The following is a 20,513-nucleotide window of genomic DNA, read 5'->3' as shown; positions in this document are numbered from 1 at the left end:
CGGCCAATTTGTCATGCCGTGCACTTCTAGTTTGTCTGTGGAGCTGATATGCAGTATAGGTTGCATTTCATTTTTTAACATTGTTTTGTTGTTTCGTTGAATTGACTACAGCTTGCAAGCATTGGCATTAAGGGCATACATTTTAGATTTTGTTGTGTTTATTGTTGCATGACATCAGGAGCAGATGTGTTTTGACCATATAGCTCATGGATTAGTCTATTTTAAGATGGATTTTGCATCATTAGTAAGCAGCCCAGTTCTAATGCTTTTTAAAATGTTAGCATATGTGAGGTCTGCAGACTGGCGCATGTTTTGATTTAGTTATTTGTAGTGAAAGTGTTGCCAGAGATTCACATTTCCAAAGTTGCTGAGAGTATTGCGGCATTCTTTGTGTCCTAATGTTTTGAAAATGGGTTGCCCTTTCACTGGCGTCAACTGTAGAAGGTCTCTGAAAACAATAACATGTTTTCCTCCAAACAGTTCCTCGTAGTTGGTTTTTAGGACTTCTTGCATTCTGAGATGAATTAAAGCCAACATTAGGTTGGACACCATGCTTACTTCATCTATCAAGAGCACTTTCTTTTCTTTTAGAATTCTGCATACCTCAGTTGCAGCCTCTGCTGTCAATTTGTGTTTGTTCTACGGGGAGGAGGAGTAGTCAGTATAAAGTGAAAAAACCCATATTGTAAGCAGCTAAACCAGTTGGGGCTGTTAATCCAGCTGAAAGGTTGTTATTTGTGAAGTTTTGTAGAAATGTGCTGATTTATTATTTTTTTTGCCTGAACCAGCTCCACCATTTACACACAGGAGCAGAGGTTTATAATTTTTACAGGTACAGGTTTTATTTTCATGTTTAAAACCATGTTACATTTCTTGAGTGACTTCCGGATAAGTGGCGAGTTCATCATTTAGCTAAGATTCCAGAACTAACCAGTCTTCCTCAGTTTGTTTATCTTGATACGTGGTATTTTCTATCCCAGCCATGTCTATTTTGGCTTCATTTAGAATGAGTGGTTCGCCAAGTGGGTCTTGGCTTCCAGTAAGGGAAGGTTGACTGCCCTCAGGAGTTGTGTACTTGAGCTTCAATTTCTTCTTCTTGTTGGCGTTCATTGTCCATTTCTTTGTTTTGGTTGAAATGTCATTTTTTATACTGCTTTCATTTGCTATAAGTACAGCTTCGAATGAGTCGTCGTCTAGTAATTATTTTTCTTTTCTCCAAGGTTTAAGAAGTTGGAGTAAGGCCATGTAATACAGTTCTCGATGTTGTTGAGTTTTAAATGATAATTTAATATGATTAATTAGACTGGGTTTGCTTAGCTTCACTAGGCTTCCTTCACAAGTGGATACTGAATATGTGCCAGTTGTCTCGTGTGGAGTGATATTGTTTTTGTAGGTGTACTTTTGGGCATTGTCGTAGAGACACTTGTTTTCCAAAGCAGTACTTCTGTTTGGATAGTATGTGTCAAGTACATTGTTCTTTACAGGGTCCTTGCTGTTGGAATCATTTGCCAATCTGACGCCGGCAAGGCGTGTGCCGGGCCACAGACCGAAGGACGACAACCAAAGGACTGCCACCTGTCCTGTGCCTTTCCGGGACCTTGCGGACCGTCGGCCAGAACGTCTGGCCCTACGAAACTACACGCTGTGAGTACCCAGAACATAAACTACCCGACCCACACAACTAGTGTATCACAGACACTAAATTCTACTCATCTGGGATCCTGCCTTCGTCTCTCTGGCTTTCTTGTCTCAATAGCCGGGCTTATCTTCTCTGAACTATATCTCTACATATTATGTACAACTAGTACTATAACTACCAGTGTATCTATTGTATCACTGATTCTGACCACATGTGCCTCATGTGTCTCATGTTGTATGTTTTTGCTTATCTGTAATGCTTACTCCTGAGCTATGAGTTACCGTGTCGAGCGCCATTTGCCTGCATAACCTACGTCACTGCGACGTTTGTTAGCATAGTTTGCCAGCATTAACTTGCATAACGATACTGCATGCTTCAATTGCATTGTTTGCCTATTCTAACCTAGCCTGCCTAGTTGAATCAACCTGCATCCTGCATTCCGTGCAATCTGAAGTGAAACACTAGCATGTACCATCTAGCACAACCTTGCTTCCAACGATAGTCACTGTCACGGCGCGTCTGCTCACCCTGCCCTTGCCCATTCACACCACCCGACCTGTGCCAACAGACAAGCCTGCCCCTCACACTAAAGCCATTACTGGTGTAGCACCCACCTGGCTACCGCGATACACTGCCATGAGCTTACTGACACCACCGAAGGCCATCTAAGGCACTGTTTGCCCCTACTCGCTCCTAGGAGCACCCTTTGAACTAACTGTGGCACCTGGCTGCATTTGGTCACAACCACAGTCATCTGTCTGTCGGAGTATGGAAAGATATTGTATATGTGTGAGTACCTATGACCTGACCTTGCTGTCATTCTAACCTGCTATAATTCCTCTGTACAAATGCGCATATGTTGCTTAACTCACATCCTACCCACAACTGTCTAGTTGGTTATGACTATATTTACCTATGTTATCCAATGGAGTCAATTACGTACTGACATATACGAACTAGTCCTGTTAGCTGCTAAACATGCCTTATGTATCAACCTATAGTCAGTTGGTGCTCTACGTAAGTAACTAACAAAATGCAAGACCTTAAACTGACCTATGGATCTTGATTGTATACGATCCCTTGCATTTATCGGCTGGTGAATTAGCCCATTTAGCATTGTTACTTTCCTGTTATTTTGACATCCGTACTGCCTAGCTAACTAGCCTACTAAGTTTTGCTGTTCGCTTGCAAGATATCCACATGGTCTGAGATCATAATGCTTATCATCCTCTACCTAACTGCTCTTTGGTCCACAACGCCTCTAACGAGCCCATTGCTACAAAATACGTCCACAAAACTGCTGAACCTTAATACTAAACTGTCCATGACTACCCCAGATACTGAACGGTTCTCCGGAATGCTACCCATTCCCAACTACATACCTAACTCCCTAAGAATAAACATCCCAAGGGACCTTACACTCAGGAACTCCAAACTACATTTGAGACTACCGAAAATATACAAACTACCTGCCAGGTATCATACTGCATGCGCCCAGCAAAGAAATCAACATAAGGCCACTCCTAACAAACAAAACTACCCCTCACCAAGTGCCGCCACCAACTATAACCACGAAACAGACAAACAGTATAGACAATCATCTAGGCCAGCCAAACACAATAGCACTGCCCTACCCACCCAACTAACATCTAGCCTTGCCCTTAAAGGAGCACTTATTAACGCCAGGTCATTAATTGCCCATGCTACAGAAATTGCTGACATTATACAAATAGGTAACTATGACTTCTTAGCTATTTCCGAAACCTGGCTTCACCAAGCAGCTGGCCCTGCCCTGATGCTTGCTGTGCCCTCTAACTACACTATCCTTAGAGAAGACAGAACCAACTCCTGCGGAGGAAGCATAGCCTTCATAGCCAAAACGAATCTGTCTATAAGAACAGAAACACCCCTGCACTCCAAATCTTGCGAAACCTTAACTGTCAAGATTCTTACTTCTAACTCGCAAACTATTACTATACACCTTATCTATAGGCCACCAGGCCCCATTGGCTCGTTTGAAGAGGACATTTCCACAACCCTCTCAGATAACCTAAAAAATACATCACAAGCCCTTCTACTAGGAGACCTGAATTTGGGCTTTAATGATCATAAAGATGTACAAGCTACAAACATAGCCAGCGTCCTCTCAGAGCTCGGCTTTACCCAAAGAGTGACCCAGCCTACTGGCTAGAAGGGCAGAACACTCGACTGGGTGCAATACTACCATCACCTCCATCAGCCCACAGGCATGGACAGACCATGCCCTTATAGACTTCACTATAGATGCTAAAATCCTCCTGAGCCATAATAACCCATTAGCACCTCCTACGCTGACAAGGAATAAAAAGAATATAACTATAGACACATTACTACCGCTAATCTTCCCTACCTTAAACTTGCTGCCAGACACACTAGACCCATCCACCCTAGTTAATGAATTTAACAGAGTCATGACCAATGACCTGGACACTATTGCCCCATTAAAAATGAGAAACAGTAAACCAAGAGCACACCTAAATGCCTGGTTTACCCCATACCTAAAATCTCTAAGGAATGAAAAGCGCAAGAGTGAATCCGTTTGGAGACTAGCACCATCAGAGGTGAATAAAGCCATCCTTATCAATACCTCTACAAAATACAAAACTGAGATAACAGAATAATGCAAGCCAAATCAGGCACCAAGGAGCTCTTTGCAAAATATTAAAGGAATTGGAGAACCCCATCCCGGTACCTGACAACTGCGTCAAAAATAAAACCTGGTGCTCCAACACCCAGAAGGCCCTCAGCGACAAAATTGCCACTCTCCAAGTTAAAATTGATAAGAAAAAGCGAAACATACCTCCTATTACTACCCAAACCGACAAATCACACACTATGCCAAACCAGAACAATGATTCAACTTCACCAATGTTTCCATACTGGAGGTTAAAAAAATAATACTATCGCTCAAACCATCAAATTGTCAAGGCGATAATTGCCTTGCACAAATAATAAAAGACGCTGCAAGAGATCTATCTCCAGTTATCTCTAAACTTATCAACGCTTCATTCACATCGGGCACCATACCGAGTAATCTTAAGGAATCTTGGGTCCTCCCCCTCCTTAAAAATCAATCATTGGACCCAACTTTACCCACTAACTACAGGCCTATCACCACGGTGCCATTCCTACTAAAGATATTAGATAGCGTGGCCTATTGATAGATTCAGAAATTCTTGGAGCTGCACCATCTTCTAGGCACCCGGCAATCAGGTTTCAGACCACAGCACTGCACTGAAACTGCACCATTGATCTTAAGGCACAAGTGGACGAGCTTAGAGACCAAGGAAAACATGTCTTACTGCGCCTTCTGGATCTCTCAGCAGCGTTTGACCTGGTGGACCACACAGTACTCTGTAACCACCTAGAATCAGCAGTGCACTTCTCATCCCAAGCCATAGCCTGGATCAAATCATTTTTAAGTGAGAGAACCATGAGGGTCTTCTCCACTTCAGCAGCTGCAGACCCTGCTCCCATCATGTGTGGTGTACCCCAGGGATCCTGCGTCTCCCCTACTATGTATAACATCTTAACTAAGCCCCATTTTGATGATTTAGACCTTCTAGGTGTCACCTACACTAACTATGCAGATGACACCCAGATTCTCATCCTACTTTCTGGGGATTACAAACAGAATTTGGCCTTGATGAATATGATATACCTCATCATCCAGGCATGGATGGCACTTCACGGTCTATGCATGAATGATGACAAAACGGAACTCATCATTCTGGGAACAACACCTAACATTAAGAAACTCAGCCAAGACTACACATCCTGTGTTATAAATGGCCATACAATCAAAGTTGCTAAGGAGGTAAAAACATTAGGTTTTTATCTCGACTCCAGCCTCACCTTGGCGAAACAGGTGAACGCTATGGCATCTTCCACAGCCTACACTTGTAAGCTGATCAGATCAATGAAACCCTACCTGTCCACAATCAGTTGCACCACCTTGGCAAGAGCACTTGTGCTGTCCAAACTGGATTACTGCAACACTCTCTACCTGGGATCCAATAAAAACATTACTAATAAAATTCAAATATTGCAAAATAACGCCCTGAGAGCAGCCCTAGGAATCTCCAAAAGAGAACATATATCAACGATCAGAAGACAACCTAACTGGCTCTCTACTGTTGACAAAATTAAACTGAAAACTGCATCCATAACATTCAAATGCCTCAACAGTTTAGCACCTACCTACCTGACAGAGAGGTTCAAAAAAAGAGTCTCATCCAGACCCACCAGCGTTGCCTATACAAACTGCCTATCAGTTCCCCCACTTCAAAATGACTACAGCTGGAGGGAATAGCTTCCCAGTCAAAGCGGCCCAACTGTGGAATTCCCTCCTGCCTACCTTAAGGACTGACTAATCCTACTCACACTTTAGATTAAACTTTATCAAATGGCTGAAAAGAAAACGATCTGTAGCTCCAGCACTACCTGCTCCTCCCAGTTCTGACCTTGCTAACCCAACTGGACCCTACTCGTCAGCCGTGGATCCACACATGTAAATGCATATGTTTTACGTGCTGTACTGTTGTTTTGACCTGTATCTTTGTGCCTATGTAACCTTGTAACCATGTAAGCTTAAAGTATTCTTGTTCTCGCGCCCTGATACCTTTGGGTCTGGCGCGCACTATAAATAAAATAAACAAACATTTGTGGCTATGTTTTCTATTTCTTGGTAGGATTTTAGTACTCTTTTTCGGGATGAGGCTGGTCCAAGGTTCAGCCAGACAATGTGCTCAGATTTGCCATATAAGGCTGTACCAGTTAAACAGTCTTCAGCTTCGTAGGACCTGCATTCTCTATGAGAGAGGATTTGTATACCGAAGCTGTACAATTTCTGTGATATTGTTTTGTCAGATGAAATGTCATCCCAGAGGTCCTTTACCTCTGTTTTCTCAGCTTTGGTGTCACATATCATGCACCGTGAGTGGAGTTGTCTGCAATGTATTGGATGTCTATGTTTGCATTCCACGCGAGGGCAATGATTGCATTCTAATCATTGATGTAATTGGATGCTTCCTCCCTTCTAATGTTGAAGGTATTTTTAGGGAATTTGCCTTTTACACTGTGTCTAACGGAAGACATCAAGTTATTTACTTGTCCTTTTTTGCACACCTGTCTAGGGAAGCCAAAGTGACATTTGGTATAGTATTTCCCTTTGTTTTTATATCACCGTCGGCAGTATTTGCCACATTTATGTTTTTTGTAAGCGTAACACTTGTGTATGTAGGTCACTTTGTGTGTTTTTTGAAGGGATATCACAGGTATTTTCATTAAGTTTGAAAACCGTGGCGTCAGAATTATGGCCATATTTTGGAGCATCTTTTACCCACAAAAACATGTGGATGTGTGGTGCTCCTCTGGATTGATATTCTTTTCTCCAAAAGAAGTGTTGCACTTCTCTGAGTGGATGGTGAAGGTGGTCATTCCCCAAATACAATCCCAACTCTGAATAAATGGACACACCACAGTAGGGAATGAGACCAGGAGAAAGATTGCAAGTCAAACAAAGGTTCTTTTATATAATAAATGAATCATGCAGAGGACTCTGCTGCTCTGAGGGCGCTCTGCAATAATAAATAAACAGTACATTTTAAACACAAATCTCGTCATTGGTGACTATTACTATAGGTGATACGTGGGGCCAATTCATTGGTTCATTAAACGATACAGTATAGACCATACTGGGATGGTGCAGCGTGATTGGCTGATGCAGAGCTGTTGCTTCTTGTGGCACTCGGGTCAGCTGGGCTCATCTGGGAACGGTGAAGGTCAGCCTGGGTCCACAGGACACGATTGTTCTAACTAATCTACACAGTGGTCATTGGCATGCAAAGATTAATGCAAAGCATAAAAATGTATACCATAATGCAGTGTCACCTATAAATCGTGGGGAAACATGTGCACATTGTTAACCTAGGCCTTCGTCGGGGCAGAGGTGCAGTGGTCCTTCGTTCACAGGTGCTTTATCTGAGGGGTCCGACCTTCGATTTATTTGTCTGGTGCCGCATGGTTCAAACAAATGGATTGATAGGTGTTAGTTCAGGGATAATATATGATCACATTGGATTAGTGATATTGGGGGCAATCTAGGGTGGCCTGTGAGGAAGGAGGCAATAATTTCTAAAGGTGGGGGTCAAAAGAGCGGGAGCAGGTTTGTGGAGGCGGATGTGTTTACTTTGGCTCGGTCACACACATGGCAATGAGCTCGGAGGAAGAGAAAGAATACAGTATCTTATTTGCAACAATTCGCGTCTACACTTCCGTGAGAAAGGGACTGGCGCGGCACAGACAGCGGAAGAGGTGGTAGGGGGTGTTGGGGCAGGCTGTGCGTGGTGCTGTATGAGGGGAGAGAAGGCTTTTTAGAGATCATTGTGCGGCCTGCTACAAAAATGGAGTCTGATGTGGCACAAAATGCAGTCTTAGTGTATCCACTGTCGTCAAGGAAAGACAAGGGGGACGTCTCCCCACAATGGGATGAGCAAATAGACTTATTTTGTGCAGAATGTACAGGGGGGGCAAACAGACCCTTCCTCCCTTACAATTCCCCCTTTCGTTACTCCTAAAGTAACGAATATCCGGGGTTGTTAGCACGTTTACGTTCTTCCGCCTCCATCACTGCTTCATCCCAGGCTGGAGTTCACTTTATAGGCATCCACACCCTACAGACGGATCTCAGGCTGTGACCCCCTCCTTGCATATTAATCAGGAGTACAGGTCATGTAAATACACTCACCATCCCCATCAAGGTCCACCCATACCCTCTATACCACTCTAGTTCATAGGGTTCTTTGATGGGTGTGTGATATTAGTTGTCCACTCTATCCCCTGTGTTGTACACTGCTGTCATACGATATTTAGGCTCTGGGTTATCTCCGGTTTGGGCTTCGGCGTCTTTAACATCCTGAGGCACCTATGTTGGGCTGCCCATTGTCGCCATCATTGCACTGTTCGGCATAAACTTTGCACAGCATGGAACCCCCTACCTGGCACACACAGAAAAAATAATACGATGTGTACCAGTAGCTTCAGAGTAGTCCCCAACCAAGATGGTACCCAATCAAAAATCGTGTCGAACCAGTTACTGGGCTGTACACCGCCCTCCTTCATCCTATCTCCGAGGTTATACACTGCAGCTATCCCATGTGATAATGTCCCATTATCAGCGTCTTCAGAAGGCACGAATGAGCAACATGCACTCCCGATTTGTTGGCAAACACTGCCGTCCATTGCTGTGAGCAGGTCCAGCACGTACCTATTTTGCATGGCCATCAACCGCAAAGTTCTGAGTTCTACCTTGATGACATTGAACCCTTCTTCAGTGTCGTTTGCTAACTGGATCAGCTCCCACAGAACAATTTGCACCCACTTGGCGTTTGCTCATGCCTGGATGCTTGGTATGAATGATGCGAAAAATGTCTCTGCTGAATTAAAGCGTTTAACCTCTCCGGTATTTGTGCCAAAGTTCAGAAGAGTCTGTAGAGATTTAATTTGATGCCTTTTGCGTGACACTCTGTCTCGTAGCTTATCCTCCGACAGCTCATCGTATGTGGGGGTTTCTTCGGTTGTTAACTGGGGTGCTTGAGATATTCTGGTGGGCACCCTGTCCTCCTGAACATGACTCTCCGGAATCACCATCAGGGCCGAATGCAGCATGGCCAGGGCACAAGTACCTCTCCATGACGGCGGGAGGTGCAAATACGCCTTCCTGCCGCATACCCAGTAATTGTCCATTAGAGCAGCCGTTCCTTTCTTCATGTCGGGGAGGATAAGTGTCTTGTTGCAATTTTTATTTACCCCCAGGGGCACCTTCCCTTCTCCATGGAAGCAAAGTTCATACTGTACTTCACGTTGAATCTGGATTGGCCTTTCGAGAGCTGTTACCCACGTCAGTTAGGAAATGTGCTGGGACCAGGTTGGAGTGCATGTTTTTTCGACCCATTGGAGTTTTTCGTCAGTCAATCCTCGTAGTCCCTTTTATAACACAAAATTGTTCTTTTATTCAAAGTACTCCTTGAGGCTTGCTGTGACAGGTTTTCTCGTTTTGGAACAATTCTAACATTACGGTGTTTGCTTGAAAGGTGCTTCGAATTCTACAAAGTGCAAGATGTAAGAGACATTGGGCATCATCTATGGGGGTTTCTTGGGGTATCAGAATTTTAGGTGTCCCTGATGCGTGGGGTATCAGGGAGCACACATAGCAGCTCTCATTAGTTGCTTGTTTAGCCATGGAGCTCATATCAGCGTACCATTTATTAGACTGATCTCTGTGGCATGGGTCTTCCACGGCATCCAACCCGAGGCTGTGGTATGCATCATATCTTTTCTGCCCCACTCCCCTTTTTCTTCAGCTCCTCACCCCAAGAACATTATGTAGCTTTATTAGTGTCTGGATAGGAAAAATGCCAGCAACCATCTTTTAATTCTGTTTATCAACAGGTTGCCAATACAGTGTGGTGGGGCAGGTGGGTGGGGTAGGTGTTTCTTCAGTCATAAACTGCATGTAATAGCTGCTTGAGGTAGGTTCTAAGGTTAACATGTGGCACTATTAACACATCAGGAATTAGACTTTCTTCATTATACGCATCAAATTAATTTTCATCAGCATTGATTATTCAACTATTGGGATTTTGATTGTTCTGTTTTTATGCAAAGAGGTGAAGTTAGTGGCGACATTGTGGGCCCACATCAATTTAAAACCGTCCCATACTAGATGTGTTCCTTGTTGTATCAGTTTCACCTTGTCCCCCTTCTTTTATACTTTCAAAAATAAAAGATATACACCAATACAGACATAAATACAATAGCATAGTTGAAAAAACTATGGCAGTGAAGCAAAGGCCACACTCATAAGAGTAGGCTCTAGTGGCACTAACATTTCTCCTACTGCTAACTACAGTTGTAGCGTTGTCATTGAGGGCCCTCGTTTCTGCCATGTCTGTACCTACAGAGTGAAATACAATGGGTTAAATGCATTTACAGTTATAAAAACAAACTTTTAATTTCACCTGAAAGGGAGAGTGAGGGAAAGTTGCAGAGAGAAAGAGAGAGAGAGAGAGAGAGAGAGAGAGAGAGAGAGAGAAAAATAGTGAGAGAGTGTATATATATACATATATATATATATATATATATACAATTAGTCATCATCCACCTTTATCTACTCATTCATTGTTCAATTTATCTTATATGTTACATTTTTAATGTTGCTGACTTTTCTCAAGTATCTCAGTTCTCCTTAGTTAAAGTACCTCAGGGTACAGTTACTTCTTGTTCACTGTGCTGTTCTCCTACAGGCATTACGCTACCATGAGCTTTTCGCACATCAGAGAGGTGTATCCTATATTTGAGGCCCTTAACTTTCACTGCCGATGGGATGCAATACACTACTTTGTAGGGGCAGTGAAATCTTGGAGAGTTCCATCTTCTCACAAAACTTCGCATGTACACCCAATCCCTGGGCATTAACAGTGTCATTGGGCTGTCTGTTGCTACAGTGTGTGTGTGTGTCAGTTTCTTTTTCCCTTGTGAAAAGTGGTGCAACCTGCTAACTATACTCCTCACGACCCGTGTGAGCTGCGTCAAATAATCTGTAAACTCCTCTCCCAATACTGTGGCCATCCTATGAGCATCTGATGTTCTCCTTATGGCCCATATTGCCGTTTGCATGCGTCTCCCCGTTACTATTTCATGTGGTGAAAAGTGGTGGTCTTTACTCAGTTGCGTGGGTAATTGGAACAATTCTAGGGGCAAGCAATACACCCAATTCTTTTTGAGGGTGTGGCACAATTTTGACAATCGGCTTTTAAGGAGGCCGTTGATCTTCTCGACCAACCCGTTTGCTTGCAGGTGATAAATAGAACATAACTTGTGCTTAATTCCCAACAGGGGCTTAACTTATTTAAATAAGTTGTTTACAAAGTGAGTTTTGTTGTCGGAACATATGACATCACAAATCCCCCATCGCAGGACTACTTCTCTCATCAAAAACTTTGCAGCACATTTTGCATCTGGGTGTGTGCAGGGTACTGCTTCTACCCAGCGTAAAAAGGGGCAGACCATTACTATTAGATATCTTGCTCCATTGCACCTCTCTCCCATGTCTGCATAGTCAATGTGCAAATCGCAGAAAGGTCAGTTGGGGTGCGGCAATGGCCCTTGCAGTGTTCTTAAAGTCATTCCAGAATTGTATGTCTAACATGTTACACACTCAATTGTCATTTTAGCGAAATACTCCTGTAATTTTGGGACAAACTAGTCTTCCTGGATGTCCGCTGCTATGTGTTGTTTTGCTGTATGCGTGAGAAAAAGTAAATGCTTATATTCGATTTGTAACAGTTCCACAGTCATTACTACCTTTCTTGTGCATTCTTGGCGCCAAAGGAGATCGGTGGGCGACTGTGTGCAACCCCTCTTTGTCCATGTCTCTTGTTCTTCTGTTGGGGCTCTTTTCTGCAGGTCAATTATCTGTGCAATGGGCAATGAGTTATACCCTTCTTCCTTTTCTTCCTGAGTGTTACCTTTTATTACATATTCTGTTGCTTGTGGCGTTTGGAAATACGCTGCCTGTTTTGTAGCTGCGTCTACTGCCGCGTTTCCTAAGGGGATGTCGTCATTATTATTCGTATGGGCTTGGCACTTTACTAAGGCAAATACGGATGGTTCTACTGGGGCTTCTATCAACTCATTTAAGAGTTCTGCATGTTGTACTGGTGACCTGTCTGCCCTCCTAAACCCTCTCCTTCGCCACCTAGACAATCCAGCATGCACTGTTGTGGTTGCGTATCCTGAATGAGTAAATCGTCACTGCACAACCTTTTGCAGCTCGCAATGCTTCAATTAGTGCTACGAGCTCTGCGACTTGTGCCAAAAAATGCATGGGTAATCATTTTTGTACAATCATCTCATACTCTCCTTCCTCCAATCTCACTACTGCTGCACCTACATGTTTTTCACCTGTCTCTGGGCAGATCGATGCCGATCCATCCACAAAGTACACTTCACCTTCCTGTACGGCGTTTTCGTTTGCTTCGGGAATGTCGTTGCCCTCCCTCGTGTGTGGCACAATCATGATTTTGCATGTCTTCCACTGTGCAGGGCTCAGTGATGAATGTGGCTGGATATACTGTTTTACAGTGCACTATGTGAATGTTAGAGCTTGAAAGTATTATTTCATATGCTGTTGCCCTTTGTGTCGTAAGTGTGGATTTGGATCGTTCCAGTATTGCAAACAAAGAGTGCTCAACAAACAGAGTCACTGAGCACCCCATCACAAAGGTGGTGCTTTTTTCAATCGCAAAGGCGGCGGCTTCGAGAGCCTGTTCGCACGCGAAGTGCCTTTGCATTAAAGAATCAAGGGTACTGCTGTAGTAGGACAGTGGTTTATGCCCTAAAGATGTTTTTTTTGTGTTAAAACAGCTGTCCTGAGTGTTCCATTGCAGTGCGAGAATAAGTAAAATTCTTGTTCATATTCTAGGGTTGCTAGAACGGGGCGGTGGAAATGAGCTCCTTTAATGTGTTTAAGGCAGTGTTAATTTCTTGTGTCCATCTAATAGCTACGCTCTCTCTCTGTGCCTCTTTTAGTGCTTGTAGTAGGGGCCTCGTGTACGCTGCATAGTCTAATATCCATGCTCGGCAATAATTACATATGCCGAGAAACCTTTGCATGTCTTTCACTGTATGGGGCCTGATTGTCCTACGCACTGCTACTGCTCTGTCTGAGAGTATTTGTTTGCCAGTTGTCCCATTTACAGTACTTCTGTTAGACAGTACTGTAACTTCCCTATGTCCACCTTGTACCCCTTCTGGGCCAACAAGTTTAGCAGTGTGATCGAATCAGCTCTGCATTGTTCCTCTCTCTCCCCACAAACCAATAGATCATCTACGTACTTTATCACTGTACTCTTGATGTCAATATTGCCAAGATCTTCATGCAATATTCTGTTAAAAATGCTTGGACTTTCGTAGTATCCTTGTGGCAGTCTCCAATGTTTGTATCTTTTCCCCCCAAGGGTGAATGCAGTAAGATATTGTGAGCTTGGGTCAAGTGGTACCGAGAAAAAAGCTTTTATCAAGTCTACCACTTGAAGAACGTGGCTGATTTTGGAATGATGCACAAAATGGATACAGGATTAGGGACAACGGGAAACTCATTCTGTATGATGTCATTAAGTGGGCGTAGATCCTGTATCATCCTCCAAGCCCCGCCATTCACTTTTTTGTATCGGATAAACCTCCGTATTACAAGGTGAATTTGATGGTACAATTATACCCTGCTGTAGTAGTGCATGTTTTGTTTCTTTTATTCCTTCCTCTGCTTCCGCCGACAGGGGATATTGTTTTACTCGTGGCAGGACTGCACCAGGCTTGAGTTAAATCTTAACGGGCATCACTACTTGTAAGAACCCTACATCGTGGGGGTTGGTGGTCCATAATTTAGTACCTGTTGCATGTCTTCATCAAAATATTATGGTGGTGCAGTGACAATGGCCATGAGGGGTTAGGCATTTGTCTGTGCTGAACCATTATGTCACATGGCATGCATATTTCCATTATTATTTCCCCATCAGTGTCATTGTCAGTGAACAGCTCCTCCTCAGTAAGATTGCGCTGTGCTATGTTGGGGTCTTTTCATAACACTGATCGCCACGCGCAGCCGTGCGTGTCCAGACCTATCACCGATATTTGCACTCCGCTCTGCTCTCGCCAACACCTGTATCCCATACACATACATGTACGTGTAAGTGGGCACCCCTCAAACCGTTATTTCATTTGCTATCATGTTAATCAACAGCATTGCCATGAGGAGACATATCTGTGGGGTGGAACACACAATGCCTCTTTCAGTAAAGGAAATAGTCATATTAAGCTTGCTAAGGAGGACCCTCCCTAGCAAATTTATTGGCAAGTTTTTGTGGTATAAAAGGGGTGCTCGCACTTTCTTCCCCCTACTGTTATATCCAAATCCTTTCCAGGGAGCCCCATAATTAGGGACAGCCACTGTAATAACCCAACAATATAATCCCAGCAAGCCTCCCCTACCATACTCAAGACAAAGACTGAACAAGCCAACAACATCAACTGACAAGACCGCCAACAGAGTGAGCCCAAACTTGTACCGGACAATCCCCCTACACCCAGTACAACAACACAAGACAGCCGGATCAAATCAAAACCTACTTAGCATCAAAAAGCAGAAATAAACGATCAACAAAAACACTCAAACTCAAAAATGCCACACAAACAAACTGGACCAAAGGAAAGACAAAGAGAAAGAAGAACAAACTCAACTGAACACCACTGAAGATTCACAACTGCAGAACACACTCCCACAGACAGGAACGACAACAGAACCAACACTGAGAGAAGAGAGAAATCAATCTACCTAACTCCATACCTCACAAATAACAAGTCACCAGAACAAGCCAACCCAACATACGAATCAACATCAGCAGACAACCGAACACAATCACAAAGAAGAAAGGATAACGCCAGAAATAACAAGAACAGAATCGACGCAATAACACCTTACATCACCAAAACAAGAAGAACCTCCACTCCACAGCCACAAAACTTAGAAGAAGAACCTGATGAAAACAAAAACCCAAGATTGAACCTAGAAGAACTATTCGATGACACACACAACTGTACCAACACCTCAACAAGGGACCGACCTGGAAGGAAATCGCAACACCACTCAGGAAACAAGGCCAACAATAAAACACAAACCAAAACACACCTTTAAAATCCACTGCAACCTAATAAACTCAAGGTCCATGTCAAAACACTCAACAGAGATCTTTGACCTTCTCGGCGACAACGGCATTGACATCCTATTCATCAACGAAACATGGCTGTATGACAACTTCAAAATCACACTCCAAAGCTACCTCCCAACCAACTTCAAATGCCTTCAGGTAAACAGGAAAAATAAAAAAGGAGGCGGCCTTGCAAAAGCATTCAAAGAACTCCTAAAAAATAAAAACAGACAAACCCCTAAACATCATCAACTGTGAAACCATGGTCATATACCTATCAACGAATCCAAAAACTAACATCACATTCTTTCTGGTTTACATGCAACCGATATAAAATGCAACCTTCGTCTACAACTTCATAGAGGCCATCACCAACATAGCCATCAAACACCAACATCTAATAATCCTGGGAGACTTCAACATCTGGTTGGAAGAAAAACATGGCAACTCCCAAAACTCACTAATTGGACAGCTAACTCTGGATAACTTTGCACTCTCCCAGCGACTCCCACAGCCAGCCCATACCACCTCTCAGCTCAGCCCATCTCCTGTTCACACGGCAAATCACGTAAACATTTTTCGCAATGAGCCAGTCTCAAGCCCTGACAAAATGTGCTTGTACGAGAAGGTCTGAGCAAGCCCTGCTGCAGCCCCTCCTGCCAGGCCGCGGTCCCCTGAACCCATGACCGCAGTTCTCCTTGAACGCATCTGGTTTCCAGACCGTAACCCTGCACCACCCCAACCTCACCCCCCATATACCTATTCTGTATTGGTCATATATTCTGGTAACGCTGACACCTACCCCCACTGCGTTTGAAATCGTAAGACTCAGAGGGCTGCAAATCAAAGATCGGCCTCTGTGACAAGAGACATCTTATAGTGAAGGCGCTCACTCCCCACACTGATCTACACACTTATCCTAGACATGCATTAAATAATTATTTACTATACCATTTAAGTATATATTAGAGGCCTATAAATTGCACACGTGTGTTTGTACTATCCCACTTTGGGTCACTAGCGAGGTAAAGGGTGTGGGGGTCTTGCCCCTGAGGTAACCTGCGGGGGTCGGGATTGATAGCTGACAGGTCTGGCACATTAGAGTTAGAAAGGGGGTGGAGTGACACATGTTAGTTTAGGACAGAATATACTGTGACTGCGGCCTTGTTTTATTGGGAAGCACTCTGGGGTGGTCAGCAAGGAAGGGATGAAAAGAATAGCTTTGGAGGGGCACAAGGTTGAACAAGCAGTACTTTTACAGCAGCGGGGGTGAGAGGTGCAGGAGAACATTTGTTGAGATGGATGAACAACTGCAAGTCATGGTTTGGCCCTGACACACACAGGACAGTGATCTCAGAGGAAGAATTGAATTAATACATACTTTGTTCGCAACATCTTGTCTCGGCACATCCATGAGAAAGGGACTTGAGTGGCACAGGTGCAGGAGGAAAAAGGTGGCGGCTGTCAGTGCCCCCTGTGCGCCGCGCTGCTGAGGGGGAGGTGAAACTTCACAATGGCAGAATGCGGCCTAGTCCAAAGTTGGAGTCGAGGGTACACAAAATGGAGTCCAAGTGTGTCTAGCAATAGCCCCACCTCTGCTTATGTCAGGGCCTTCTGCCCCATGGCTGCAGAAGGACAAAGGAGGCATCCCCCCACGAGTGCAAGAGCAGGGTGTCACTTTTGCGTCTAATGTATGGGGCCTGGGGGCTCAACAACCCACTCCTTCCTTACATTAGCAACGACCCCCAACACATGCCCCCATGAATATATTGGTCACAGTGCAGCTATTTTTCGCCAACGACCCACTTTGATGCGCTGTTTTGCTCACAGTCAGTAGTTCTTGCGTGCCGAGTATCTTATCTAGCCTAGGTCTCATCCCTTTTGTGGGATGAGTAGTTATTCAGCTATTTGGGCAACTTTTAAGTAAGGCAACTGCAGAACCCCAAAGTTTCGTTCATGCTGTTATCCATCTGGACCTCCCACGATCAGTGAAGATCCCAAAGTAGCTCGGCGAAACTGAGAAGTGTGAAAGCACAGCGTTGCATTGTATGGCATTCGTAAAAATGGTACTTGTTGAAAAAAGAATTGACAAAGAGGATAGATTTCAAAAGACAAATTGGATGCTTTATTTGGACACTTTATATAAACATTGTTGATCAAAGAAACAGATGGTACTCATTTGTACCTGGAAGTAAACTGTTCCACAAGCTCTGCTTTAGGTGGAAAGGGCACGTTTTTAATGTTTTGTGGCAATGTATGTATCCTTGGAACAAAATTGCACGCAATTCCGTGAGTATGTATGTCCAAGACAGTCATAATAAGATCTTTCACAAAATAGAATTCCATTTCATCGTATATTGGCTTGACCACCCATTTTTTGCTTCTTTTCATAAAGGCCATTGTGTAGCGAAGCATCCCAAAGTTTCCCACAGTCCTCGATTGTTCATGCCTTACATTCTCGTTATGCGCTAATACCGCTAGTAATGTACTATATTGCATCCCGTCTATGCCGAAATGCAATCTCTTGGGCCTGTACTTTAGGCACATATTGTGGAACACCTCCAAATCTCCTGTCTGACAGAATTCTGTGAGTCCCTTCAGATCCCTTGATAGAGTTTTAGCAAACACGATCTTCTCAAGAGCTTTGTGTGGAGGTGAAGATGGAATCAACCACTTCTTCTTGCGTTCCTGCTCCGGCGACAAAGGGCCATGTGCACATTGGTGGAAATGTTGGTTTTCTGTCCAAGAGTGAATGTTGGAACAGTGGTGCATTAGTGACCGCCATTTTTCTAGTAGAATTTCCACAGACCCATCACAAGTTTTGGAACTCCACCAAAGATGGTTGCTGAAAGACCTAGGACCACTGTAAACTATTTTCAGAACCTTTTCTTTTTCCTGCAGCTGAGATTATTTTGATTGATTTGGCAACGTGCCATACATCAAATTGATGGTGAATATTTGGAAACTGCTCTCTCATTGTCTTGGCTATTGAAAAATGTCTGTCCGTGGCTATGAGGTCGATTTGCATTCCCCTCGATTGGAGATCTTCCAGGGATTTTATAAAAAACAAGTTTCTCCATGGCCACTGAGGATTTACATTCAGACACCTACACTCACAATTTGTTTAGTTTCCATGTCCTGAAAGTGGTATATGCAGTACTTTGCTGAAAATCTTGGGCTGTCACTCTGTCTATCGCCAGCTAGCCTGAACCGTTTTTCAGAGAATGTCCTTTCAATTGACATTTGTTCAATTTTCCAAGCTTCACTAATAGCAGGGAATAAATATTCTCATTGATATTTGTAGTACTGCGTTTTAGAAAGGAACTGGCGTCCCACAAATTTACAGAAACTGGACAACTTACTGAAACTAGAGCCACCGAAAAGTAAAGCAGCTGCACACAGTAGATTTCCAGCTGGCAGTTTCCCCAGCATCGGTTGAGCGGACCATGAACATTTTGCATGGAGCATTTCACAGGTGACTTGTATTTTAAGGTTACTGCCTTGTGATACTCTAGTCACATTCACCAATGGCTTCCCGCATACTTCCCCTCTCACTGGATGCACACATTTCAGCATCATTATAATCTCCATCAAGCAGCTGTCGAATACAATGTATTTGGGCTCCTTTATTAGACGATCATCCTGCATGAATGTTGTTTCTGACTCAACTGTGGTTGACATATCAGCCCAACTGGACAAACTGTAGTCGAGATATTTGGCTAGTTCCTTGGTCAATTGTGTTGATGCTTCAGTCTCTGTTATTTCAGCTTTTGTTACATGAACATGAATCGGAGAAAACATCAATGTCAATTGTTTTTTGGGTGGCCCTTTTTTGGCGGGTGTCGATTGTGTCAAGTAGTCTGCGACTAATTCAAAAGCATCTTCGTTACATTCAGTTTCATCTTCATCTGGTAGAGCTCTCGCATTGTAGCAATGGTCCAACAACACTTTGCTGGCTTCGCCGGTCACATTCAATTCATTTTCTGGCCATTGGGCAAAAGCATCTTGAGTCTGCTTATTGATTTGTACACGCTGCGCCTCAAATAATAGTTGCTCATGGTGAAACCACTTTGGCAAGCAGCATCTCCGATTACTGTAGCTGTCTGTGTCTGCATAGTACGTACACCATCGGGCAACTAGAAGCCGGGTTGGAAAAACATGTTCAATGTAAATCCAACATACAGTATATGGCACTTTAGATTTTTTTTAAAGCATGTTATGAAGGCACCAGCACAAAGCACTGTTTAAAAATGAAATTGTTTGTAAGTTACCCTAGATTTCTTGGTTTTCTGTGAAACATTCTTCTTCACTGTAACGACTGCACCAGCAAGCTGGTCTACCAACTTGGATCCACGTGCCTCCTCTTCTATATCACGATCTTGTTTACATCCCTAGAAAAGAGTATCCATTAAAAATAAGTCATTTGTATTTCAAATCAAATTATTCCATCACACACATGGCTTAGACAGATACCCTCGTACACCGTCTATGTCATTTAGTCAAAATATACATTTCAAATTTCACCTGATTGATAGATAGTTTACTCGATCAAAGATGACTGTGCAAAACACACTGATTGAAATGTTGCACACAAGCAATTTGCAAAAGCTGCTCGTTTATAATAATGTCACTGTCTAATAGTATAAGATCTAGGACCGACTTGCTTTCATTCGAGGGAACTGTCAGTACGCATACCTCTGGCTCTGGTTCAACTACGAGGGATGATGTAATTGTAGTTGAAGTACCAGCATCACCCTGTAACACAGTACTTGTTTTAGTATGGATGAAAAAAGTGAAATTGAACACACACAATGTGATGCAGACAATGGTACATATCAATAAAAACCCATAAATGAAACATTGTGTAGACAAACGACAGGATACGTAAATTTGATCATAGTATCTCAAATTCCATGCATAAAACATTTCCAGAACTGATTAGGTAAATAAAACGATCTGATGCGCGCTCAAAGTTGTTGTTGACTGCAGGCAAGACATGGATGCAGAATCTTGCTCCTTCGTATTCAGTGCGTTGTCATGGAGTTGTAAAGGGAAAATATGTTTTGATT

General features: G+C 43.4%; 1 pseudogene; it reads left to right on the top strand.

Annotated features, from left to right (window-relative positions):
* Nucleotides 1-20,513, top strand: part of LOC138498468 (zinc finger protein 850-like) — a 202,954-nt pseudogene that overhangs the window by 43,118 nt on the left and 139,323 nt on the right.

Source organism: Ambystoma mexicanum, chromosome 5q (assembly GCF_040938575.1).
Source record: "Ambystoma mexicanum isolate Mex_15411 chromosome 5q, UKY_AmexF1_1, whole genome shotgun sequence".
NCBI lineage: Eukaryota > Metazoa > Chordata > Amphibia > Caudata > Ambystomatidae > Ambystoma > Ambystoma mexicanum.
Note: the sequence above shows the minus strand (reverse complement) of the source record. Positions and strands in the feature narration are given on the sequence as shown.